The sequence below is a fragment of the Somniosus microcephalus genome, unplaced genomic scaffold (genome assembly GCF_052327205.1).
Source record: "Somniosus microcephalus isolate GS21.2 unplaced genomic scaffold, FLI_Smic_1.0 unresolved_chr3, whole genome shotgun sequence".
NCBI lineage: Eukaryota > Metazoa > Chordata > Chondrichthyes > Squaliformes > Somniosidae > Somniosus > Somniosus microcephalus.
Genome location: NW_028225181.1, coordinates 56,437,094 through 56,462,720, shown reverse-complemented (window position 1 = coordinate 56,462,720; position 25,627 = coordinate 56,437,094). Strand labels below are relative to the sequence as shown.

Below are 25,627 nucleotides of genomic sequence, written 5' to 3'. Positions count from 1 at the left end.
GCAAGAAATGGGAGAAAGAAATAATGGTGTATACCTGAATAACTGAGAGGCAGCAAGGTGTGGAGACGAGTGAGTGAAAGGTCTGAATTCAGTTGGTTGGGTGACGGTGTTTGTAGTGTTCGGTGCGCGGCTCAGGCCAATGTACGGACCAGAGGAAACTCTGCGAATCAGATCTGCCTGTCAATAGCAACTGAATGAAAAGGTGACACAAAACCGGCATCCCTGCACGGTTTACTGCAGCGACGAAATTTATTAATGTCGCAATATCTGGCAGCGGTGGGATTCGAACCCACGCCCCCGAAGAGACTGGAGCCTTAGTCCAGCGCCTTAGACCGCTCGGCCACGCTACCACATCCAAACGTTGCGGAATTTGAAACTATTACCTGGTGATTGAAATGTGGCATGGTCTTGCAAATAACAGGGGAAACAAGAGGAAATTAAATTCGTGGACGGCAAACTCACTTCTGATGCATCCCAGTAGATCAGAAGAAGCTACGTCTTCACAGGGCAACTCTAATAAATAGATGTTTGCTGGAACACACCCATTGTAAATTTCATTCATAATTTATCCCTGTTGTGTATTGCAAGCAGGAAGTTGGTGTAAGTAAAGTGTGATAAAAATAAATGCGTTTGATTGTGGCTAGCAATAGAGGAATTTATTGCTGGTGTAAATAAGAACGCAACTAGCAGAGGATGGTTTCGATCCATCGACCTCTGCGTTATGGGCCCAGCACGCTTCCGCTGCGCCACTCTGCTGCCGGCTGGTGTGGGATCCCGGCTGGTGCTCAGGTTCCGATGCCGCACATTGCTGTGTGTTAGCGAGACACATTTCAGCATCCAGGCTGTGTTGAAAACTATAGAACGGCCCTCAATCCGCCCAGAGACCCGGACCCCGCAGCAGCCGAGTTTGCAGACTAACTTGGCTGCACAATGTCACAAGGACACTCAGTATTACACCACCGACAATGGGACGGACAAAAAATGACACACAAAAAACCGGCAAGGGTCTTTCTGGCCACACAAAGGGAGGGACAGAGAAAGACACTGCGGATACCAAAGCGAAAGAGACAGACAGACATTCCGAATAACGCGAGGCAGAGACAGAGACTGAGGGAAAACCGAGACTGCGAGAGAAACGGTGAGGGATGTAGACAGCCAGGGAAACGGAGACTGAGATGAAGAGAGAGACTTGCATGAAAGTACGTTCTGCTGTGTAAAGAAATTCCCTGTAGTGTAAAAATGTTCCCTGTTATATAAAATTGTTCCCTCTTGTGTAAAGATGGTCGCTGTTGTGTACAGATTCTCCCTGTTGTTTAGAGATTTTGTGTCCTTTGTAAAGATGTCCGCTATTGAATAATCTGTTTCCTGTTGTGTTAAAGTTCTCCGTGTTGTGTAACGGTGTTCCGCTTTGTGTGATGGTATTCCCGTTTGTGTAAAGGCCAAGAGCACCATCTGGTGCTGGCGACGCGGCGCTGCAGGATGCGTTGAGAGAAAGGGGAAGGCCAAGGCTGCTGCAAGTTTGCAGCATTTGCAGCTTATGTTGGTGCGAATAAAGTGTTTTGAAAGTTGTGTTGCAGTTTCTAGTGTTTATTGCAAGAAGGAAGTTGCTGTAAGTAAAGCATAAAGTGTGATAAAAAAAACCTGACGCATTGAGCCTGAAATTTATCGTAACTATAAGAGGAGAGAACAATAGAAAAAATTTGCCCTCCTGATCACATCTTCCTCAGACTGATGGTATGAAAAACACATCTTACTCTCATCCTGAAGTCAGTGTCCAGATCCCCTCCCCCACCCTTTTCTTTTGCAGAATGCATCTTCTCTGAACCATGTCAGAATGTAACTTTCGCTGTCTGAATTGGTTAGATTGAAAAAAAGATACTCGTGTTCAATTAATCGGATTGCAGCACAGGAGCAAATGGGAGGTGCTGTTCAACCGGCAAGTTCGGAAGAGCGAACGGGGAAGCGACGGAGAGATGGTGGGTGCGAGAGTGACAGCGGTCGATAGATTGCAAGAAATGGGAGAAAGAAAAATGGTGTATACCTGAATAACTGAGAGGCAGCAGGTGTGGAGACGAGTGAGTGAAAGGTCTGAATTCAGTTGGTTGGGTGACGGTGTTTGTAGTGTTCGGTGCGCGGCTCAGGCCAATGTACGGACCAGAGGAAACTCTGCGAATCAGATCTGCCTGTCAATAGCAACTGAATGAAAAGGTGACACAAAACCGGCATCCCTGCACGGTTTACTGCAGCGATGAAATTTATTAATGTCGCAATATCTGGCAGCGGTGGGATTCGAACCCACGCCCTCGAAGAGACTGGAGCCTTAGTCCAGCGCCTTAGACCGCTCGGCCACGCTACCACATCCAAACGTTGCGGAATTTGAAACTATTACCTGGTGATTGAAATGTGGCATGGTCTTGCAAATAACAGGGGAAACAAGAGGAAATTAAATTCGTGGACGGCAAACTCACTTCTGATGCATCCCAGTAGATCAGAAGAAGCTACGTCTTCACAGGGCAACTCTAATAAATAGATGTTTGCTGGAACACACCCATTGTAAATTTCATTCATAATTTATCCCTGTTGTGTATTGCAAGCAGGAAGTTGGTGTAAGTAAAGTGTGATAAAAATAAATGCGTTTGATTGTGGCTAGCAATAGAGGAATTTATTGCTGGTGTAAATAAGAACGCAACTAGCAGAGGATGGTTTCGATCCATCGACCTCTGCGTTATGGGCCCAGCACGCTTCCGCTGCGCCACTCTGCTGCCGGCTGGTGTGGGATCCCGGCTGGTGCTCAGGTTCCGATGCCCCACGGTGCTGTGTGTTAGCGAGACACATTTCAGCATCCAGGCTGTGTTGAAAACTATAGAACGGCCCTCAATCCGCCCAGAGACCCGGACCCCGCAGCAGCCGAGTTTGCAGGCTAACTTGGCTGCACAATGTCACAAGGACACTCAGTATTACACCACCGACAATGGGACGGACAAAAAATGACACACAAAAAACCGGCAAGGGGCTTTCTGGCCACACAAAGGGACGGACAGAGAAAGGCACTGCGGATACCAAAGAGAAAGAGACAGACAGACATTCCGAATAACGCGAGGCAGAGACAGAGACTGAGGGAAAACCGAGACTGCGAGAGAAACGGAGAGGGATGTAGACAGCCAGGGAAACGGAGACTGAGATGAAGAGAGAGACTTGCATGAAAGTACGTTCTGCTGTGTAAAGAAATTCCCTGTAGTGTAAAAATGTTCCCTGTTATATAAAATTGTTCCCTCTTGTGTAAAGATGGTCGCTGTTGTGTACAGATTCTCCCTGTTGTTTAGAGATTTTGTGTCCTTTGTAAAGATGTCCGCTATTGAATAATGTGTTTCCTGTTGTGTTAAGGTTCTCCGTGTTGTGTAACGGTGTTCCGCTTTGTGTGATGGTATTCCCGTTTGTGTAAAGGCCAAGAGCACCATCTGGTGCTGGCGACGCGGCGCTGCAGGATCCGTTGAGAGAAAGGGGAAGGCCAAGGCTGCTGCAAGTTTGCAGCATTTGCAGCTTATGTTGGTGCGAATAAAGTGTTTTGAAAGTTGTGTTGCAGTTTCTAGTGTTTATTGCAAGAAGGAAGTTGCTGTAAGTAAAGCATAAAGTGTGATAAAAAAAACCTGACGCATTGAGCCTGAAATTTATCGTAACTATAAGAGGAGAGAACAATAGAAAAAATTTGCCCTCCTGATCACATCTTGCTCAGACTGATGGTATGAAAAACACATCTGACTCTCATCCTGAAGTCAGAGTCCAGATCCTCTCCCCCAGCCTTTTCTTTTGCAGAATGCATCTTCTCTTAACCATGTCAGAATGTAACTTTCGCTGTCTGGATTGGTTAGATTGAAAAAAAGATACTCGTGTTCAATTAATCGGATTGCAGCACAGGAGCAAATGGGAGGTGCTGTTCAACCGGCAAGTTCGGAAGAGCGAACGGGGAAGCGACGGAGAGATGGTGGGTGCGAGAGTGACAGCGGTCGATAGATTGCAAGAAATGGGAGAAAGAAAAATGGTGTATACCTGAATAACTGAGAGGCAGCAGGTGTGGAGACGAGTGAGTGAACGGTCTGAATTCAGTTGGTTGGGTGACGGTGTTTGTGGTGTTCGGTGCGCGGCTCAGGCCAATGTCCGGACCAGAGGAAACTCTGCGAATCAGATCTGCCTGTCAATAGCAACTGAATGAAAAGGTGACACAAAACCGGCATCTCTGCACGGTTTACTGCAGCGACGAAATTTATTAACGTCGCAATATCTGGCAGCGGTGGGATTCGAACCCTTAGTCCAGCGCCTTAGACCGCTCGGCCACGCTACCACATCCAAACGTTGCGGAATTTGAAACTATTACCTGGTGATTGAAATGTGGCATGGTCTTGCAAATAACGGGGGAAACAAGAGGAAATTAAATTCGTGGACGGCAAACTCACTTCTGATGCAACCCAGTAGATCAGAAGAAGCTACGTCTTCACAGGGCAACTCTAATAAATAGATGTTTGCTGGAACACACCCATTGTAAATTTCATTCATAATTTATCCCTGTTGTGTATTGCAAGCAGGAAGTTGGTGTAAGTAAAGTGTGACAAAAATAAATGCGTTTGATTGTGGCTAGCAACAGAGGAATTTATTGCTGGTGTAAATAAGAACGCAACTAGCAGAGGATGGTTTCGATCCATCGACCTCTGGGTTATGGGCCCAGCACGCTTCCGCTGCGCCACTCTGCTGCCGGCTGGTGTGGGATCCCGGCTGGTGCTCAGGTTCCGATGCCCCACAGTGCTGTGTGTTAGCGAGACACATTTCAGCATCCAGGCTGTGTTGAAAACTGTAGAACGGCTCTGAATCCGCCCAGAGACCCGGACCCCGCAGCAGCCGAGTTTGCAGGCTAACTTGGCTGCACAATGTCACAAGGACACTCAGTATTGCACCACCGACAATGGGACGGACAAAAAATGACACACAAAAAACCGGCAAGGGTCTTTCTGGCCACACAAAGGGAGGGACAGAGAAAGACACTGCGGATACCAAAGAGAAAGAGACAGACAGACATTCCGAATAACGCGAGGCAGAGACAGAGACTGAGGGGAAACCGAGACTGCGAGAGAAACCGAGAGGGAGGTAGACAGCCAGGGAAACGGAGACTGAGATGAAGAGAGAGACTTGCATGAAAGTGCGTTCTGCTGTGTAAATAAATTCCCTGTAGTGTAAAAATGTTCACTGTTATATAAAATTGTTCCCTCTTGTGTAAAGATGGTCGCTGTTGTGTACAGATTCTCCCTGTTGTTTAGAGATTTTGTGTCCTTTGTAAAGATGTCCGCTATTGAATAATGTGTTTCCTGTTGTGTAAAGGTTCTCCGTGTTGTGTAACGGTGTTCCGCTTTGTGTGATGGTATTCCCGTTTGTGTAAAGGCCAAGAGCACCATCCGGTGCTGGCGACGCGGCGCTGCAGGATGCGTTGAGAGAAAGGGGAAGGCCAAGGCTGCTGCAAGTTTGCAGCATTTGCATCTTATGTTGGTGCGAATAAAGTGTTTTGAAAGTTGTGTTGCAGTTTCTAGTGTTTATTGCAAGAAGGAAGTTGCTGTAAGTAAAGCATAAAGTGTGATAAAAAAAAACCTGACGCATTGAGCCTGAAATTTATCGTTACTATAAGAGGAGAGAACAATAGAAAAAAGTTGCCCTCCTGATCACATCTTCCTCAGACTGATGGTATGAAAAACACATCTGACTCTCATCCTGAAGTCAGAGTCCAGATCCCCTCCCCCACACTTTTCTTTTGCAGAATGCATCTTCTCTTAACCATGTCAGAATGTAACTTTCGCTGTCTGAATTGGTTAGATTGAAAAAAAGATACTCGTGTTCAATTAATCGGATGGCAGCACAGGAGCAAATGGGAGGTGCTGTTCAACCGGCAAGTTCGGAAGAGCGAACGGGGAAGCGACGGAGAGATGGTGGGTGCGAGAGTGACAGCGGTCGATAGATTGCAAGAAATGGGAGAAAGAGAAATGGTGTATACCTGAATAACTGAGAGGCAGCAGGTGTGGAAACGAGTGAGTGAACGGTCTGAATTCAGTTGGTTGGGTGACGGTGTTTGTAGTGTTCGGTGCGCGGCTCAGGCCAATGTACGGACCAGAGGAAGCTCTGCGAATCAGATCTGCCTGTCAATAGCAACTGAATGAAAAGGTGACACAAAACCGGCATCCCTGCACGAAATTTATTAACGTCGCAATATCTGGCAGCGGTGAGATTCGAACCCACGGCCCCGAAGAGACTGGAGCCTTAATCCAGCGCCTTAGACCGCTCGGCCACGCTACCACATCCAAACGTTGCGGAATTTGAAACTATTACCTGGTGATTGAAATGTGGCATGGTCTTGCAAATAACAGGGGAATCAAGAGGAAATTAAATTCGTGGACGGCAAACTCACTTCTGATGCAACCCAGTAGATCAGAAGAAGCTACGTCTTCACAGGGCAACTCTAATAAATAGATGTTTGCTGGAACACACCCATTGTAAATTTCATTCATAATTTATCCCTGTTGTGTATTGCAAGCAGGAAGTTGGTGTAAGTAAAGTGTGACAAAAATAAATGCGATTGATTTAGGCTAGCAATAGAGGAATTTATTGCTGGTATAAATAAGAACGCAACTAGCAGAGGATGGTTTCGATCCATCTACCTCTGGGTTATGGGCCCAGCACGCTTCCGCTGCGCCACTCTGCGGCCGGCTGGTGTGGGATCCCGGCTGGTGCTCAGATTCCGATGCCCCACGGTGCTGTGTGTTAGCGAGACACATTTCAGCATCCAGGCTGTGTTGAAAACTATAGAACGGCCCTCAATCCGCCCAGAGACCCGGACCCCGCAGCAGCCGAGTTTGCAGGCTAACTTGGCTGAACAATGTCACAAGGACACTCAGTATTGCACCACCGACAATGGGACGGACAAAAAATGACACACAAAAAACCGGCAAGGGTCTTTCTGGCCACACAAAGGGACGGACAGAGAAAGACACTGCGGATACCAAAGAGAAAGAGACAGACAGACATTCCGAATAACGCGAGGCAGAGACAGAGACTGAGGGAAAACCGAGACTGCGAGAGAAACGGAGAGGGATGTAGACAGCCAGGGAAACGGAGACTGAGATGAAGAGAGAGACTTGCATGAAAGTACGTTCTGCTGTGTAAAGAAATTCCCTGTAGTGTAAAAATGTTCCCTGTTATATATAATTGTTCCCTCTTGTGTAAAGATGGTCGCTGTTGTGTACAGATTCTCCCTGTTGTTTAGAGATTTTGTGTCCTTTGTAAAGATGTCCGCTATTGAATAATGTGTTTCCTGTTGTGTTAAGGTTCTCCGTGTTGTGTAACGGTGTTCCGTTTTGTGTGCTGGTATTCCCGTTTGTGTAAACGCCAAGAGCACCATCTGGTGCTGGCGACGCGGCGCTGCAGGATGCGTTGAGAGAAAGGGGAAGGCCAAGGCTGCTGCAGGTTTGCAGCATTTGCAGCTTATGTTGGTGCGAATAAAGTGTTTTGAAAGTTGTGTTGCAGTTTCTAGTGTTTATTGCAAGAAGGAAGTTGCTGTAAGTAAAGCATAAAGTGTGATAAAAAAAACCTGACGCATTGAGCCTGAAATTTATCGTAACTATAAGAGGAGAGAACAATAGAAAAAATTTGCCCTCCTGATCACATCTTCCTCAGACTGATGGTATGAAAAACACATCTGACTCTCATCCTGAAGTCAGAGTCCAGATCCCCTCCCCCAGCCTTTTCTTTTGCAGAATGCATCTTCTCTTAACCATGTCAGAATGTAACTTTCGCTGTCTGGATTGGTTAGATTGAAAAAAAGATACGCGTGTTCAATTAATCGGATTGCAGCACAGGAGCAAATGGGAGGTGCTGTTCAACCGGCAAGTTCGGAAGAGCGAACGGGGAAGCGACGGAGAGATGGTGGGTGCGAGAGTGACAGCGGTCGATAGATTGCAAGAAATGGGAGAAAGAAAAATGGTGTATACCTGAATAACTGAGAGGCAGCAGGTGTGGAGACGAGTGAGTGAACGGTCTGAATTCAGTTGGTTGGGTGACGGTGTTTGTAGTGTTCGGTGCGCGGCTCAGGCCAATGTCCGGACCAGAGGAAACTCTGCGAATCAGATCTGCCTGTCAATAGCAACTGAATGAAAAGGTGACACAAAACCGGCATCCCTGCACGGTTTACTGCAGCGACGAAATTTATTAACGTCGCAATATCTGGCAGCGGTGGGATTCGAACCCACGCCCCCGAAGAGACTGGAGCCTTAGTCCAGCGCCTTAGACCGCTCGGCCACGCTACCACATCCAAACGTTGCGGAATTTGAAACTATTACCTGGTGATTGAAATGTGGCATGGTCTTGCAAATAACAGGGGAAAGAAGAGGAAATTAAATTCGTGGACGGCAAACTCACTTCTGATGCAACCCAGTAGATCAGAAGAAGCTACGTCTTCACAGGGCAACCCAATAAATAGATGTTTGCTGGAACACACCCATTGTAAATTTCATTCATAATTTATCCCTGTTGTGTATTGCAAGCAGGAAGTTGGTGTAAGTAAAGTGTGACAAAAATAAATGCGTTTGATTGTGGCGAGCAATAGAGGAATTTATTGCTGGTATAAATAAGAACGCAACTAGCAGAGGATGGTTTCGATCCATCGACCTCTGGGTTATGGGCCCAGCACGCTTCCGCTGCGCCACTCTGCTGCCGGCTGGTGTGGGATCCCGGCTGGTGCTCAGGTTCCGATGCCCCACGGTGCTGTGTGTTAGCGAGACACATTTCAGCATCCAGGCTGTGTAGAAAACTATAGAACGGCCCTCAATCCGCCCAGAGACCCGCACCCCGCAGCAGCCGAGTTTGCAGGCTAACTTGGCTGAACAATGTCACAAGGACACTCAGTATTACACCACCGACAATGGGACGGACAAAAAATGACACACAAAAAACCGGCAAGGGTCTTTCTGGCCACACAAAGGGACGGACAGAGAAAGACACTGCGCATACCAAAGAGAAAGAGACAGACAGACATTCCGAATAACGCGAGGCAGAGACAGAGACTGAGGGAAAACCGAGACTGCGAGAGAAACGGAGAGGGATGTAGACAGCCAGGGAAACGGAGACTGAGATGAAGAGAGAGACTTGCATGAAAGTACGTTCTGCTGTGTAAAGAAATTCCCTATAGTGTAAAAATGTTCCCTGTTATATATAATTGTTCCCTCTTGTGTAAAGATGGTCGCTGTTGTGTACAGATTCTCCCTGTTGTTTAGAGATTTTGTGTCCTTTGTAAAGATGTCCGCTGTTGAATAATGTGTTTCCTGTTGTGTTAAGGTTCTCCGTGTTGTGTAACGGTGTTCCGTTTTGTGTGATGGTATTCCCGTTTGTGTAAAGGCCAAGAGCACCATCTGGTGCTGGCGACGCGGCGCTGCAGGATGCGTTGAGAGAAAGGGGAAGGCCAAGGCTGCTGCAAGTTTGCAGCATTTGCAGCTTATGTTGGTGCGAATAAAATGTTTTGAAAGTTGTGTTGCAGTTTCTAGTGTTTATTGCAAGAAGGAAGTTGCTGTAAGTAAAGCATAAAGTGTGATAAAAGAAACCTGACGCATTGAGCCTGAAATTTATCGTAACTATAAGAGGAGAGAACAATAGAAAAAATTTGCCCTCCTGATCACATCTTCCTCAGACTGATGGTATGAAAAACACATCTGACTCTCATCCTGAAGTCAGAGTCCAGATCCCCTCCCCCACCCTTTTCTTTTGCAGAATGCATCTTCTCTTAACCATGTCAGAATGTAACTTTCGCTGTCTGGATTGGTTAGATTGAAGAAAAGATACTCGTGTTCAATTAATCGGATTGCAGCACAGGAGCAAATGGGAGGTGCTGTTCAACCGGCAAGTTCGGAAGAGCGAACGGGGAAGCGACGGAGAGATGGTGGGTGCGAGAGTGACAGCGGTCGATAGATTGCAAGAAATGGGAGAAAGAAAAATGGTGTATACCTGAATAACTGAGAGGCAGCAGGTGTGGAGACGAGTGAGTGAACGGTGTGAATTCAGTTGGTTGGGTGACGGTGTTTGTAGTGTTCGGTGCGCGGCTCAGGCCAATGTACGGACCAGAGAAAACTCTGCGAATCAGATCTGCCTGTCAACAGCAACTGAATGAAAAGGTGACACAAAACCTGCATCCCTGCACGGTTTACTGCAGCGACGAAATTTATTAACGTCGCAATATCTGGCAGCGGTGGGATTCGAACCCACGCCCCCGAAGAGATTGCAGCCTTAGTCCAGCGCCTTAGACCGCTCGGCCACGCTACCACATCCAAACGTTGCGGAATTTGAAACTATTACCTGGTGATTGAAATGTGGCATGGTCTTGCAAATAACAGGGGAAACAAGAGGAAATTAAATTCGTGGACGGCAAACTCACTTCTGATGAAACCCAGTAGATCAGAAGAAGCTACGTCTTCACAGGGCAACTCTAATAAATAGATGTTTGCTGGAACACACCCATTGTAAATTTCATTCATAATTTATCCCTGTTGTGTATTGCAAGCAGGAAGTTGTTGTAAGTAAAGTGTGACAAAAATAAATGCGTTTGATTGTGGCTAGCGGCTAGCAATAGAGGAATTTATGGCTGGTATAAATAAGAACGCAACTAGCACAGGATGGTTTCGAGCCATCAACCTCTGGGTTAGGGGCCCAGCACGCTTCCGCTGCGCCACTCTGCTGCCGGCTGGTGCGGGATCCCGGCTGGTGTTCAGGTTCCGATGCCCCACGGTGCTGTGTGTTAGCGAGACACATTTCAGCATCCAGGCTGTGTTGAAAACTATAGAACGGCCCTCAATCCGCCCAGAGACCCGGACACCGCAGCAGCCGAGTTTGCAGGCTAACTTGGCTGCACAATGTCACAAGGACACTCAGTATTACACCACCGACAATGGGACGGACAAAAAATGACACACAAAAAACCGGCAAGGGTCTTTCTGGCCACACAAAGGGACGGACAGAGAAAGGCACTGCGGATACCAAAGAGAAAGAGACAGACAGACATTCCGAATAACGCGAGGCAGAGACAGAGACTGAGGGAAAACCGAGACTGCGAGAGAAACGGAGAGGGATGTAGACAGCCAGGGAAACGGAGACTGAGATGAAGAGAGAGACTTGCATGAAAGTACGTTCTGCTGTGTAAAGAAATTCCCTGTAGTGTAAAAATGTTCCCTGTTATATAAAATTGTTCCCTCTTGTGTAAAGATGGTCGCTGTTGTGTACAGATTCTCCCTGTTGTTTAGAGATTTTGTGTCCTTTGTAAAGATGTCCGCTATTGAGTAATGTGTTTCCTGTTGTGTAAAGGTTCTCCGTGTTGTGTAACGGTGTTCCGTTTTGTGTGATGGTATTCCCGTTTGTGTAAAGGCCAAGAGCACCATCTGGTGCTGGCGACGCGGCGCTGCAGGATGCGTTGAGAGAAAGGGGAAGGCCAAGGCTGCTGCAAGTTTGCAGCATTTGCAGCTTATGTTGGTGCGAATAAAGTGTTTTGAAAGTTGTGTTGCAGTTTCTAGTGTTTATTGCAAGAAGGAAGTTGCTGTAAGTAAAGCATAAAGTGTGATAAAAAAAACCTGACGCATTGAGCCTGAAATTTATCGTAACTATAAGAGGAGAGAACAATAGAAAAAATTTGCCCTCCTGATCACATCTTCCTCAGACTGATGGTATGAAAAACACATCTGACTCTCATCCTGAAGTCAGAGTCCAGATCCCCTCCCCCAGCCTTTTCTTTTGCAGAATGCATCTTCTCTTAACCATGTCAGAATGTAATTTTCGTTGTCTGGATTGGTTAGATTGAAGAAAAGATACTCGTGTTCAATTAATCGGATTGCAGCACAGGAGCAAATGGGAGGTGCTGTTCAACCGGCAAGTTCGGAAGAGCGAACGGGGAAGGGACGGAGAGATGGTGGGTGCGAGAGTGACAGCGGTCGATAGATTGCAAGAAATGGGAGAAAGAAAAATGGTGTATACCTGAATAACTGAGAGGCAGCAGGTGTGGAGACGAGTGAGTGAACGGCCTGAATTCAGTTGGTTGGGTGACGGTGTTTGTAGTGTTCGGTGCGCGGCTCAGGCCAATGTCCGGACCAGAGGAAACTCTGCGAATCAGATCTGCCTGTCAATAGCAACTGAATGAAAAGGTGACGCAAAACCGTCATCCCTGCACGGTTTACTGCAGCGACGAAATTTATTAACGTCGCAATATCTGGCAGCGTTGGGATTCGAACCCACGCCCCCGAAGAGATTGCAGCCTTAGTCCAGCGCCTTAGACCGCTCGGCCACGCTACCACATCCAAACGTTGCGGAATTTGAAACTATTACCTGGTGATTGAAATGTGGCATGGTCTTGCAAATAACAGGGGAAACAAGAGGAAATTAAATTCGTGGACGGCAAATTCACTTCTGATGCAACCCAGTAGATCAGAAGAAGCTACGTCTTCACAGGGCAACTCTAATAAATAGATGTTTGCTGGAACACACCCATTGTAAATTTCATTCATAATTTATCCCTGTTGTGTATTGCAAGCAGGAAGATGGTGTAAGCAAAGTGTGATAAAAATAAATGCGTTTGATTGTGGCTAGCAATAGAGGAATTTATTGCTGGTGTAAATAAGAACGCAACTAGCAGAGGATGGTTTCGATCCATCGACCTCTGGGTTATGGGCCCAGCACGCTTCCGCTGCGCCACTCTGCTGCCGGCTGGTGTGGGATCCCGGCTGGTGCTCAGGTTCCGATGCCCCACATTGCTGTGTGTTAGCGAGACACATTTCAGCATCCAGGCTGTGTTGAAAACTATAGAACGGCCCTCAATCCGCCCAGAGACCCGGACCCCGCAGCAGCCGAGTTTGCAGACTAACTTGGCTGCACAATGTCACAAGGACACTCAGTATTACACCACCGACAATGGGACGGACAAAAAATGACACACAAAAAACCGGCAAGGGTCTTTCTGGCCACACAAAGGGAGGGACAGAGAAAGACACTGCGGATACCAAAGAGAAAGAGACAGACAGACATTCCGAATAACACGAGGCAGAGACAGAGACTGAGGGAAAACCGAGACTGCGAGAGAAACCGAGAGGGATGTAGACAGCCAGGGAAACGGAGACTGAGATGAAGAGAGAGACTTGCATGAAAGTGCGTTCTGCTGTGTAAAGAAATTCCCTGCAGTGTAAAAATGTTCCCTGTTATATAAAATTGTTCCCTCTTGTGTAAAGATGGTCGCTGTTGTGTACAGATTCTCCCTGTTGTTTAGAGATTTTGTGTCCTTTGTAAAGATGTCCGCTATTGAATAATGTGTTTCCTGTTGTGTTAAAGTTCTCCGTGTTGTGTAACGGTGTTCCGTTTTGTGTGATGGTATTCCCGTTTGTGTAAAGGCCAAGAGCACCATCTGGTGCTGGCGACGCGGCGCTGCAGGATGCGTTGAGAGAAAGGGGAAGGCCAAGGCTGCTGCAAGTTTGCAGCATTTGCAGCTTATGTTGGTGCGAATAAAGTGTTTTGAAAGTTGTGTTGCAGTTTCTAGTGTTTATTGCAAGAAGGAAGTTGCTGTAAGTAAAGCATAAAGTGTGATAAAAAAAACCTGACGCATTGAGCCTGAAATTTATCGTAACTATAAGAGGAGAGAACAATAGAAAAAATTTGCCCTCCTGATCACATCTTGCTCAGACTGATGGTATGAAAAACACATCTGACTCTCATCCTGAAGTCAGAGTCCAGATCCCCTCCCCCACCCTTTTCTTTTGCAGAATGCATCTTCTCTTAACCATGTCAGAATGTAACTTTCGCTGTCTGAATTGGTTAGATTGAAAAAAAGATACTCGTGTTCAATTAATCGGATTGCAGCACAGGAGCAAATGGGAGGTGCTGTTCAACCGGCAAGTTCGGAAGTGCGAACGGGGAAGCGACGGAGAGATGGTGGGTGCGAGAGTGACAGCGGTCGATAGATTGCAAGAAATGGGAGAAAGAAAAATGGTGTATACCTGAATAACTGAGAGGCAGCAGGTGTGGAGACGAGTGAGTGAAAGGTCTGAATTCAGTTGGTTGGGTGACGGTGTTTGTAGTGTTCGGTGCGCGGCTCAGGCCAATGCACGGACCAGAGGAAACTCTGCGAATCAGATCTGCCTGTCAATAGCAACTGAATGAAAAGGTGACACAAAACCGGCATCCCTGCACGGTTTACTGCAGCGACGAAATTTATTAACGTCGCAATATCTGGCAGCGGTGGGATTCGAACCCACGCCCCCGAAGAGACTGGAGCCTTAGTCCAGCGCCTTAGACCGCTCGGCCACGCTACCACATCCAAACGTTGCGGAATTTGAAACTATTACCTGGTGATTGAAATGTGGCATGGTCTTGCAAATAACAGGGGAAAGAAGAGGAAATTAAATTCGTGGACGGCAAACTCACTTCTGATGCAACCCAGTAGATCAGAAGAAGCTACGTCTTCACAGGGCAACTCTAATAAATAGATGTTTGCTGGAACACACCCATTGTAAATTTCATTCATAATTTATCCCTGTTGTGTATTGCAAGCAGGAAGTTGGTGTAAGTAAAGTGTGATAAAAAATAAATGCGTTTGATTGTGGCTAGCAATAGAGGAATTTATTGCTGGTGTAAATAAGAACGCAACTAGCAGAGGATGGTTTCGATCCATCGACCTCTGGGTTATGGGCCCAGCACGCTTCCGCTGCGCCACTCTGCTGCCGGCTGGTGTGGGATCCCGGCTGGTGCTCAGGTTCCGATGCCCCACATTGCTGTGTGTTAGCGAGACACATTTCAGCATCCAGGCTGTGTTGAAAACTATAGAACGGCCCTCAATCCGCCCAGAGACCCGGACCCCGCAGCAGCCGAGTTTGCAGACTAACTTGGCTGCACAATGTCACAAGGACACTCAGTATTACACCACCGACAATGGGACGGACAAAAAATGACACACAAAAAACCGGCAAGGGTCTTTCTGGCCACACAAAGGGAGGGACAGAGAAAGACACTGCGGATACCAAAGAGAAAGAGACAGACAGACATTCCGAATAACACGAGGCAGAGACAGAGACTGAGGGAAAACCGAGACTGCGAGAGAAACCGAGAGGGATGTAGACAGCCAGGGAAACGGAGACTGAGATGAAGAGAGAGACTTGCATGAAAGTGCGTTCTGCTGTGTAAAGAAATTCCCTGCAGTGTAAAAATGTTCCCTGTTATATAAAATTGTTCCCTCTTGTGTAAAGATGGTCGCTGTTGTGTACAGATTCTCCCTGTTGTTTAGAGATTTTGTGTCCTTTGTAAAGATGTCCGCTATTGAATAATGTGTTTCCTGTTGTGTTAAAGTTCTCCGTGTTGTGTAACGGTGTTCCGTTTTGTGTGATGGTATTCCCGTTTGTGTAAAGGCCAAGAGCACCATCTGGTGCTGGCGACGCGGCGCTGCAGGATGCGTTGAGAGAAAGGGGAAGGCCAAGGCTGCTGCAAGTTTGCAGCATTTGCAGCTTATGTTGGTGCGAATAAAGTGTTTTGAAAGTTGTGTTGCAGTTTCTAGTGTTTATTGCAAGAAGGAAGTTGCTGTAAGTAAAGCATAAAGTGTGATAAAAAAAACCTGACGCATTGAGCCTGAAATTTATCGTAACTATAAGAGGAGAGAACAATAGAAAAAATTTGCCCTCCTGATCACATCTTGCTCAGACTGATGGTATGAAAAACACATCTGACTCTCATCCTGAAGTCAGAGTCCAGATCCCCTCCCCCACCCTTTTCTTTTGCAGAATGCATCTTCTCTTAACCATGTCAGAATGTAACTTTCGCTGTCTGAATTGGTTAGATTGAAAAAAAGATACTCGTGTTCAATTAATCGGATTGCAGCACAGGAGCAAATGGGAGGTGCTGTTCAACCGGCAAGTTCGGAAGTGCGAACGGGGAAGCGACGGAGAGATGGTGGGTGCGAGAGTGACAGCGGTCGATAGATTGCAAGAAATGGGAGAAAGAAAAATGGTGTATACCTGAATAACTGAGAGGCAGCAGGTGTGGAGACGAGTGAGTGAAAGGTCTGAATTCAGTTGGTTGGGTGACGGTGTTTGTAGTGTTCGGTGCGCGGCTCAGGCCAATGCACGGACCAGAGGAAACTCTGCGAATCAGATCTGCCTGTCAATAGCAACTGAATGAAAAGGTGACACAAAACCGGCATCCCTGCACGGTTTACCGCAGCGACGAAATTTATTAACGTCGCAATATCTGGCAGCGGTGGGATTCGAACCCACGCCCCCGAAGAGACTGGAGCCTTAGTCCAGCGCCTTAGACCGCTCGGCCACGCTACCACATCCAAACGTTGCGGAATTTGAAACTATTACCTGGTGATTGAAATGTGGCATGGTCTTGCAAATAACAGGGGAAACAAGAGGAAATTAAATTCGTGGACGGCAAACTCACTTCTGATGCAACCCAGTAGATCAGAAGAAGCTACGTCTTCACAGGGCAACTCTAATAAATAGATGTTTGCTGGAACACACCCATTGTAAATTTCATTCATAATTTATCCCTGTTGTGTATTGCAAGCAGGAAGTTGGTGTAAGTAAAGTGTGATAAAAATAAATGCGTTTGATTGTGGCTAGCAATAGAGGAATTTATTGCTGGTGTAAATAAGAACGCAACTAGCAGAGGATGGTTTCGATCCATCGACCTCTGGGTTATGGGCCCAGCACGCTTCCGCTGCGCCACTCTGCTGCCGGCTGGTGTGGGATCCCGGCTGGTGCTCAGGTTCCGATGCCCCACGGTGCTGTGTGTCAGCGAGACACATTTCAGCATCCAGGCTGTGTTGAAAACTATAGAACGGCCCTCAATCCGCCCAGAGACCCGGACCCCGCAGCAGCCGAGTTTGCAGGCTAACTTGGCTGCACAATGTCACAAGGACACTCAGTATTACACCACCGACAATGGGACGGACAAAAAATGACACACAAAAAACCGGCAAGGGTCTTTCTGGCCACACAAAGGGAGGGACAGAGAAAGACACTGCGGATACCAAAGAGAAAGAGACAGACAGACATTCCGAATAATGCGAGGCAGAGACAGAGACTGAGGGAAAACCGAGACTGCGAGAGAAACGGAGCGGGATGTAGACAGCCAGGGAAACGGTGTTCCGCTTTGTGTGATGGTATTCCCGTTTGTGTAAAGGCCAAGAGCACCATCTGGTGCTGGCGACGCGGCGCTGCAGGATGCGTTGAGAGAAAGGGGAAGGCCAAGGCTGCTGCAAGTTTGCAGCATTTGCAGCTTATGTTGGTGCGAATAAAGTGTTTTGAAAGTTGTGTTGCAGTTTCTAGTGTTTATTGCAAGAAGGAAGTTGCTGTAAGTAAAGCATAAAGTGTGATAAAAAAAACCTGACGCATTGAGCCTGAAATTTATCGTAACTATAAGAGGAGAGAACAATAGAAAAAATTTGCCCTCCTGATCACATCTTCCTCAGACTGATGGTATGAAAAACACATCTGACTCTCATCCTGAAGTCAGAGTCCAGATCCCCTCCCCCAGCCTTTTCTTTTGCAGAATGCATCTTCTCTTAACCATGTCAGAATGTAACTTTCGCTGTCTGGATTGGTTAGATTGAAAAAAAGATACTCGTGTTCAATTAATCGGATTGCAGCACAGGAGCAAATGGGAGGTGCTGTTCAACCGGCAAGTTCGGAAGAGCGAACGGGGAAGCGACGGAGAGATGGTGGGTGCGAGAGTGACAGCGGTCGATAGATTGCAAGAAATGGGAGAAAGAAAAATGGTGTATACCTGAATAACTGAGAGGCAGCAGGTGTGGAGACGAGTGAGTGAACCGTCTGAATTCAGTTGGTTGGGTGACGGTGTTTGCAGTGTTCGGAGCGCGGCTCAGGCCAATGTACGGACCAGAGGAAACTCTGCGAATCAGATCTGCCTGTCAATAGCAACTGAATGAAAAGGTGACACAAAACCGGCATCCCTGCACGGTTTACTGCAGCGACGAAATTTATTAACGTCGCAATATCTGGCAGCGGTGAGATTCGAACCCACGCCCCCGAAGAGACTGGAGCCTTAGTCCAGCGCCTTAGACCGCTCGGCCACGCTACCATATCCAAACCTTGCGGAATTTGAAACTATTACCTGGTGATTGAAATGTGGCATGGTCTTGCAAATAACAGGGGAAACAAGAGGAAATTAAATTCGTGGACGGCAAACTCACTTCTGATGCAACCCAGTAGATCAGAAGAAGCTACGTCTTCACAGGGCAACTCTAATAAATAGATGTTTGCTGGAACACACCCATTGTAAATTTCATTCATAATTTATCCCTGTTGTGTATTGCAAGCAGGAAGTTGGTGTAAGTAAAGTGTGATAAAAATAAATGCGTTTGATTGTGGCTAGCAATAGAGGAATTTATTGCTGGTGTAAATAAGAACGCAACTAGCAGAGGATGGTTTCGATCCATCGACCTCTGGGTTATGGGCCCAGCACGCTTCCGCTGCGCCACTCTGCTGCCGGCTGGTGTGGGATCCCGGCTGGTGCTCAGATTCCGATGCCCCACGGTGCTGTGTGTTAGCGAGACACATTTCAGCATCCAGGCTGTGTTGAAAACTATAGAACGGCCCTCAATCCGCCCAGAGACCCGGACCCCGCAGCAGCCGAGTTTGCAGGCTAACTTGGCTGCACAATGTCACAAGGACACTCAGTATTACACCACCGACAATGGGACGGACAAAAAATGACACACAAAAAACCGGCAAGGGTCTTTCTGGCCACACAAAGGGAGGGACAGAGAAAGACACTGCGGATACCAAAGAGAAAGAGACAGACAGACATTCCGAATAACGCGAGGCAGAGACAGAGACTGAGGCAAAACCGAGACTGCGAGAGAAACGGAGAGGGATGTAGACAGCCAGGGAAACGGAGACTGAGATGAAGAGAGAGACTTGCATGAAAGTACGTTCTGCTGTGTAAAGAAATTCCCTGTAGTGTAAAAATGTTCCCTGTTATATAAAATTGTTCCCTCTTGTGTAAAGATGGTCGCTGTTGTGTACAGATTCTCCCTGTTGTTTAGAGATTTTGTGTCCTTTGTAAAGATGTCCGCTATTGAATAATGTGTTTCCTGTTGTGTTAAGGTTCTCCGTGTTGTGTAACGGTGTTCCGCTTTGTGTGATGGTATTCCCGTTTGTGTAAAGGCCAAGAGCACCATCTGGTGCTGGCGACGCGGCGCTGCAGGATGCGTTGAGAGAAAGGGGAAGGCCAAGGCTGCTGCAAGTTTGCAGCATTTGCAGCTTATGTTGGTGCGAATAAAGTGTTTTGAAAGTTGTGTTGCAGTTTCTAGTGTTTATTGCAAGAAGGAAGTTGCTGTAAGTAAAGCATAAAGTGTGATAAAAAAAACCTGACGCATTGAGCCTGAAATTTATCGTAACTATAAGAGGAGAGAACAATAGAAAAAATTTGCCCTCCTGATCACATCTTCCTCAGACTGATGGTATGAAAAACACATCTGACTCTCATCCTGAAGTCAGAGTCCAGATCCCCTCCCCCAGCCTTTTCTTTTGCAGAATGCATCTTCTCTTAACCATGTCAGAATGTAACTTTCGCTGTCTGGATTGGTTAGATTGAAAAAAAGATACTCGTGTTCAATTAATCGGATTGCAGCACAGGAGCAAATGGGAGGTGCTGTTCAACCGGCAAGTTCGGAAGAGCGAACGGGGAAGCGACGGAGAGATGGTGGGTGCGAGAGTGACAGCGGTCGATAGATTGCAAGAAATGGGAGAAAGAGAAATGTTGTATACCTGAATAACTGAGAGGCAGCAGGTGTGGAGACGAGTGAGTGAACGGTCTGAATTCAGTTGGTTGGGTGACGGTGTTTGCAGTGTTCGGTGCGCGGCTCAGGCCAATGTCCGGACCAGAGGAAACTCTGCGAATCAGATCTGCCTGTCAATAGCAACTGAATGAAAAGGTGACACAAAACCGGCATCCCTGCACGGTTTACTGCAGCGACGAAATTTATTAACGTCGCAATATCTGGCAGCGGTGGGATTCGAACCCACGCCCCCCGAAGAGACTGGAGCCTTAGTCCAGCGCCTTATACCGCTCGGCCACGCTACCACATCCAAACGTTGCGGAATTTGAAACTATTACCTGGTGATTGAAATGTGGCATGGTCTTGCAAATAACAGGGGAAACAAGAGGAAATTAAATTCGTGGACGGCAAACTCACTTCTGATGCAACCCAGTAGATCAGAAGAAGCTACGTCTTCACAGGGCAACTCTAATAAATAGATGTTTGCTGGAACACACCCATTGTAAATTTCATTCATAATTTATCCCTGTTGTGTATTGCAAGCAGGAAGTTGGTGTAAGTAAAGTGTGATAAAAATAAATGCGTTTGATTGTGGCTAGCAATAGAGGAATTTATTGCTGGTGTAAATAAGAACGCAACTAGCAGAGGATGGTTTCGATCCATCGACCTCTGGGTTATGGGCCCAGCAGGCTTCCGCTGCGCCACTCTGCTGCCGGCTGGTGTGGGATCCCGGCTGGTGCTCAGGTTCTGATGCCCCACGGTGCTGTGTGTTAGCGAGACACATTTCAGCATCCAGGCTGTGTTGAAAACTATAGAACGGCCCTCAATCCGCCCAGAGACCCGGACCCCGCAGCAGCCGAGTTTGCAGGCTAACTTGGCTGCACAATGTCACAAGGACACTCAGTATTACACCACCGACAATGGGACGGACAAAAAATGACACACAAAAAACCGGCAAGGGTCTTTCTGGCCACACAAAGGGAGGGACAGAGAAAGACACTGCGGATACCAAAGAGAAAGAGACAGACAGACATTCCGAATAACGCGAGGCAGAGACAGAGACTGAGGGAAAACCGAGACTGCGAGAGAAACGGAGAGGGATGTAGACAGCCAGGGAAACGGAGACTGAGATGAAGAGAGAGACTTGCATGAAAGTACGTTCTGCTGTGTAAAGAAATTCCCTGTTGTGTAAAAATGTTCCCTGTTATATAAAATTGTTCCCTCTTGTGTAAAGATGGTCGCTGTTGTGTACAGATTCTCCCTGTTGTTTAGAGATTTTGTGTCCTTTGTAAAGATGTCCGCTATTGAATAATGTGTTTCCTGTTGTGTTAAGGTTCTCCGTGTTGTGTAACGGTGTTCCGCTTTGTGTGATGGTATTCCCGTTTGTGTAAAGGCCAAGAGCACCATCTGGTGCTGGCGACGCGGCGCTGCAGGATGCGTTGAGAGAAAGGGGAAGGCCAAGGCTGCTGCAGGTTTGCAGCATTTGCAGCTTATGTTGGTGCGAATAAAGTGTTTTGAAAGTTGTGTTGCAGTTTCTAGTGTTTATTGCAAGAAGGAAGTTGCTGTAAGTAAAGCATAAAGTGTGATAAAAAAAACCTGACGCATTGAGCCTGAAATTTATCGTAACTATAAGAGGAGAGAACAATAGAAAAAATTTGCCCTCCTGATCACATCTTCCTCAGACTGATGGTATGAAAAACACATCTGACTCTCATCCTGAAGTCAGAGTCCAGATCCCCTCCCCCAGCCTTTTCTTTTGCAGAATGCATCTTCTCTTAACCATGTCAGAATGTAACTTTCGCTGTCTGGATTGGTTAGATTGAAAAAAAGATACTCGTGTTCAATTAATCGGATTGCAGCACAGGAGCAAATGGGAGGTGCTGTTCAACCGGCAAGTTCGGAAGAGCGAACGGGGAAGCGACGGAGAGATGGTGGGTGCGAGAGTGACAGCGGTCGATAGGTTGCAAGAAATGGGAGAAAGAAAAATGGTGTATACCTGAATAACTGAGAGGCAGCAGGTGTGGAGACGAGTGAGTGAACGGTCTGAATTCAGTTGGTTGGATGACGGTGTTTGCAGTGTTCGGTGCGCGGCTCAGGCCAATGTACGGACCAGAGGAAACTCTGCGAATCAGATCTGCCTGTCAATAGCAACTGAATGAAAAGGTGACACAAAACCGGCATCCCTGCACGGTTTACTGCAGCGACGAAATTTATTAACGTCGCAATATCTGGCAGCGGTGGGATTCGAACCCACGCCCCCGAAGAGACTGGAGCCTTAGTCCAGCGCCTTAGACCGCTCGGCCACGCTACCACATCCAAACGTTGCGGAATTTGAAACTATTACCTGGTGATTGAAATGTGGCATGGTCTTGCAAATAACGGGGGAAACAAGAGGAAATTAAATTCGTGGACGGCAAACTCACTTCTGATGCAACCCAGTAGATCAGAAGAAGCTACGTCTTCACAGGGCAACTCTAATAAATAGATGTTTGCTGGAACACACCCATTGTAAATTTCATTCATAATTTATCCCTGTTGTGTATTGCAAGCAGCAAGTTGGTGTAAGTAAAGTGTGATAAAAATAAATGCGTTTGATTGTGGCTAGCAATAGAGGAATTTATTGCTGGTGTAAATAAGAACGCAACTAGCAGAGGATGGTTTCGATCCATCGACCTCTGGGTTATGGGCCCAGCACGCTTCCGCTGCGCCACTCTGCTGCCGGCTGGTGTGGGATCCCGGCTGGTGCTCAGGTTCCGATGCCCCACGGTGCTGTGTGTTAGCGAGACACATTTCAGCATCCAGGCTGTGTTGAAAACTATAGAACGGCCCTCAATCCGCCCAGAGACCCGGACCACGCAGCAGCCGAGTTTGCAGGCTAACTTGGCTGCACAATGTCACAAGGGCACTCAGTATTACACCACCGACAATGGGACGGACAAAAAATGACACACAAAAAACCGGCAAGGGTCTTTCTGGCCACACAAAGGGAGGGACAGAGAAAGACACTGCGGATACCAAAGAGAAAGAGACAGACAGACATTCCGAATAACGCGAGGCAGAGACAGAGACTGAGGGAAAACCGAGACTGCGAGAGAAACGGAGAGGGATGTAGACAGCCAGGGAAACGGAGAGTGAGATGAAGAGAGAGACTTGCATGAAAGTACGTTCTGCTTTGCAAAGAAATTCCCTGTAGTATAAAAATGTTCCCTGTTATATAAAATTGTTCCCTCTTGTGTAAAGATGGTCGCTGTTGTGTACAGATTCTCCCTGTTGTTTAGAGATTTTGTGTCCTTTGTAAAGATGTCCGCTATTGAATAATCTGTTTCCTGTTGTGTTAAGGTTCTCCGTGTTGTGTAACGGTGTTCCGCTTTGTGTGATTGTATTCCCGTTTGTGTAAAGGCCAAGAGCACCATCTGGTGCTGGCGACGCGGCGCTGCAGGATGCGTTGAGAGAAAGGGGAAGGCCAAGGCTGCTGCAAGTTTGCAGCATTTGCAGCTTATGTTGGTGCGAATAAAGTGTTTTGAAAGTTGTGTTGCAGTTTCTAGTGTTTATTGCAAGAAGGAAGTTGCTGTAAGTAAAGCATAAAGTGTGATAAAAAAAAACTGACGCATTGAGCCTGAAATTTATCGTAACTATAAGAGGAGAGAACAATAGAAAAAATTTGCCCTCCTGATCACATCTTCCTCAGACTGATGGTATGAAAAACACATCTGACTCTCATCCTGAAGTCAGAGTCCAGATCCCCTCCCCCAGCCTTTTCTTTTGCAGAATGCATCTTCTCTTACCCATGTCAGAATGTAACTTTCGCTGTCTGGATTGGTTAGATTGAAAAAAAGATACTCGTGTTCAATTAATCGGATTGCAGCACAGGAGCAAATGGGAGGTGCTGTTCAACCGGCAAGTTCGGAAGAGCGAACGGGGAAGCGACGGAGAGATGGTGGGTGCGAGAGTGACAGCGGTCGATAGGTTGCAAGAAATGGGAGAAAGAAAAATGGTGTATACCTGAATAACTGAGAGGCAGCAGGTGTGGAGACGAGTGAGTGAACGGTCTGAATTCAGTTGGTTGGATGACGGTGTTTGCAGTGTTCGGTGCGCGGCTCAGGCCAATGTACGGACCAGAGGAAACTCTGCGAATCAGATCTGCCTGTCAATAGCAACTGAATGAAAAGGTGACACAAAACCGGCATCCCTGCACGGTTTACTGCAGCGACGAAATTTATTAACGTCGCAATATCTGGCAGCGGTGGGATTCGAACCCACGCCCCCGAAGAGACTGGAGCCTTAGTCCAGCGCCTTAGACCGCTCGGCCACGCTACCACATCCAAACGTTGCGGAATTTGAAACTATTACCTGGTGATTGAAATGTGGCATGGTCTTGCAAATAACGGGGGAAACAAGAGGAAATTAAATTCGTGGACGGCAAACTCACTTCTGATGCAACCCAGTAGATCAGAAGAAGCTACGTCTTCACAGGGCAACTCTAATAAATAGATGTTTGCTGGAACACACCCATTGTAAATTTCATTCATAATTTATCCCTGTTGTGTATTGCAAGCAGCAAGTTGGTGTAAGTAAAGTGTGATAAAAATAAATGCGTTTGATTGTGGCTAGCAATAGAGGAATTTATTGCTGGTGTAAATAAGAACGCAACTAGCAGAGGATGGTTTCGATCCATCGACCTCTGGGTTATGGGCCCAGCACGCTTCCGCTGCGCCACTCTGCTGCCGGCTGGTGTGGGATCCCGGCTGGTGCTCAGGTTCCGATGCCCCACGGTGCTGTGTGTTAGCGAGACACATTTCAGCATCCAGGCTGTGTTGAAAACTATAGAACGGCCCTCAATCCGCTCAGAGACCCGGACGCAGCCGAGTTTGCAGGCTAACTTGGCTGCACAATGTCACAAGGACACTCAGTATTACACCACCGACAATGGGACGGACAAAAAATGACACACAAAAAACCGGCAAGGGTCTTTCTGGCCACACAAAGGGAGGGACAGAGAAAGACACTGCGGATACCAAAGAGAAAGAGACAGACAGACATTCCGAATAACGCGAGGCAGAGACAGAGACTGAGGGAAAACCGAGACTGCGAGAGAAACGGAGAGGGATGTAGACAGCCAGGGAAACGGTGTTCCGCTTTGTGTGATGGTATTCCCGTTTGTGTAAAGGCCAAGAGCACCATCTGGTGCTGGCGACGCGGCGCTGCAGGATGCGTTGAGAGAAAGGGGAAGGCCAAGGCTGCTGCAAGTTTGCAGCATTTGCAGCTTATGTTGGTGCGAATAAAGTGTTTTGAAAGTTGTGTTGCAGTTTCTAGTGTTTATTGCAAGAAGGAAGTTGCTGTAAGTAAAGCATAAAGTGTGATAAAAAAAACCTGATGCATTGAGCCTGAAATTTATCGTAACTATAAGAGGAGAGAACAATAGAAAAAATTTGCCCTCCTGATCACATCTTCCTCAGACTGATGGTATGAAAAACACATCTGACTCTCATCCTGAAGTCAGAGTCCAGATCCCCTCCCCCAGCCTTTTCTTTTGCAGAATGCATCTTCTCTTAACCATGTCAGAATGTAACTTTCGCTGTCTCGATTGGTTAGATTGAAAAAAAGATACTCGTGTTCAATTAATCGGATTGCAGCACAGGAGCAAATGGGAGGTGCTGTTCAACCGGCAAGTTCGGAAGAGCGAACGGGGAAGCGACGGAGAGATGGTGGGTGCGAGAGTGACAGCGGTCGATAGATTGCAAGAAATGGGAGAAAGAAAAATGGTGTATACCTGAATAACTGAGA

At 47.1% G+C, this 25,627-nt stretch overlaps 8 non-coding genes across 8 annotated transcripts; all 8 read right to left on the bottom strand.

Moving 5' to 3' along the window:
* Positions 1 to 268: 268 nt before the first annotated feature.
* Positions 269 to 350, bottom strand: trnal-aag (transfer RNA leucine (anticodon AAG)). The gene has a single exon. It is a non-coding gene; the product is annotated as a tRNA-Leu (tRNA).
* Positions 351 to 2,274: 1,924 nt separating this feature from the next.
* trnal-aag (transfer RNA leucine (anticodon AAG)) lies at positions 2,275 to 2,356 on the bottom strand. The gene has a single exon. It is a non-coding gene; the product is annotated as a tRNA-Leu (tRNA).
* A 5,898-nt stretch (positions 2,357 to 8,254) lies between these two features.
* On the bottom strand, positions 8,255 to 8,336 carry trnal-aag (transfer RNA leucine (anticodon AAG)). The gene has a single exon. It is a non-coding gene; the product is annotated as a tRNA-Leu (tRNA).
* A 5,942-nt stretch (positions 8,337 to 14,278) lies between these two features.
* On the bottom strand, positions 14,279 to 14,360 carry trnal-aag (transfer RNA leucine (anticodon AAG)). The gene has a single exon. It is a non-coding gene; the product is annotated as a tRNA-Leu (tRNA).
* Positions 14,361 to 16,285: 1,925 nt separating this feature from the next.
* Positions 16,286 to 16,367, bottom strand: trnal-aag (transfer RNA leucine (anticodon AAG)). The gene has a single exon. It is a non-coding gene; the product is annotated as a tRNA-Leu (tRNA).
* A 3,698-nt stretch (positions 16,368 to 20,065) lies between these two features.
* Positions 20,066 to 20,148, bottom strand: trnal-aag (transfer RNA leucine (anticodon AAG)). The gene has a single exon. It is a non-coding gene; the product is annotated as a tRNA-Leu (tRNA).
* A 1,924-nt stretch (positions 20,149 to 22,072) lies between these two features.
* trnal-aag (transfer RNA leucine (anticodon AAG)) lies at positions 22,073 to 22,154 on the bottom strand. The gene has a single exon. It is a non-coding gene; the product is annotated as a tRNA-Leu (tRNA).
* A 1,924-nt stretch (positions 22,155 to 24,078) lies between these two features.
* trnal-aag (transfer RNA leucine (anticodon AAG)) lies at positions 24,079 to 24,160 on the bottom strand. Its single transcript has one exon. It is a non-coding gene; the product is annotated as a tRNA-Leu (tRNA).
* Positions 24,161 to 25,627: the final 1,467 nt, after the last annotated feature.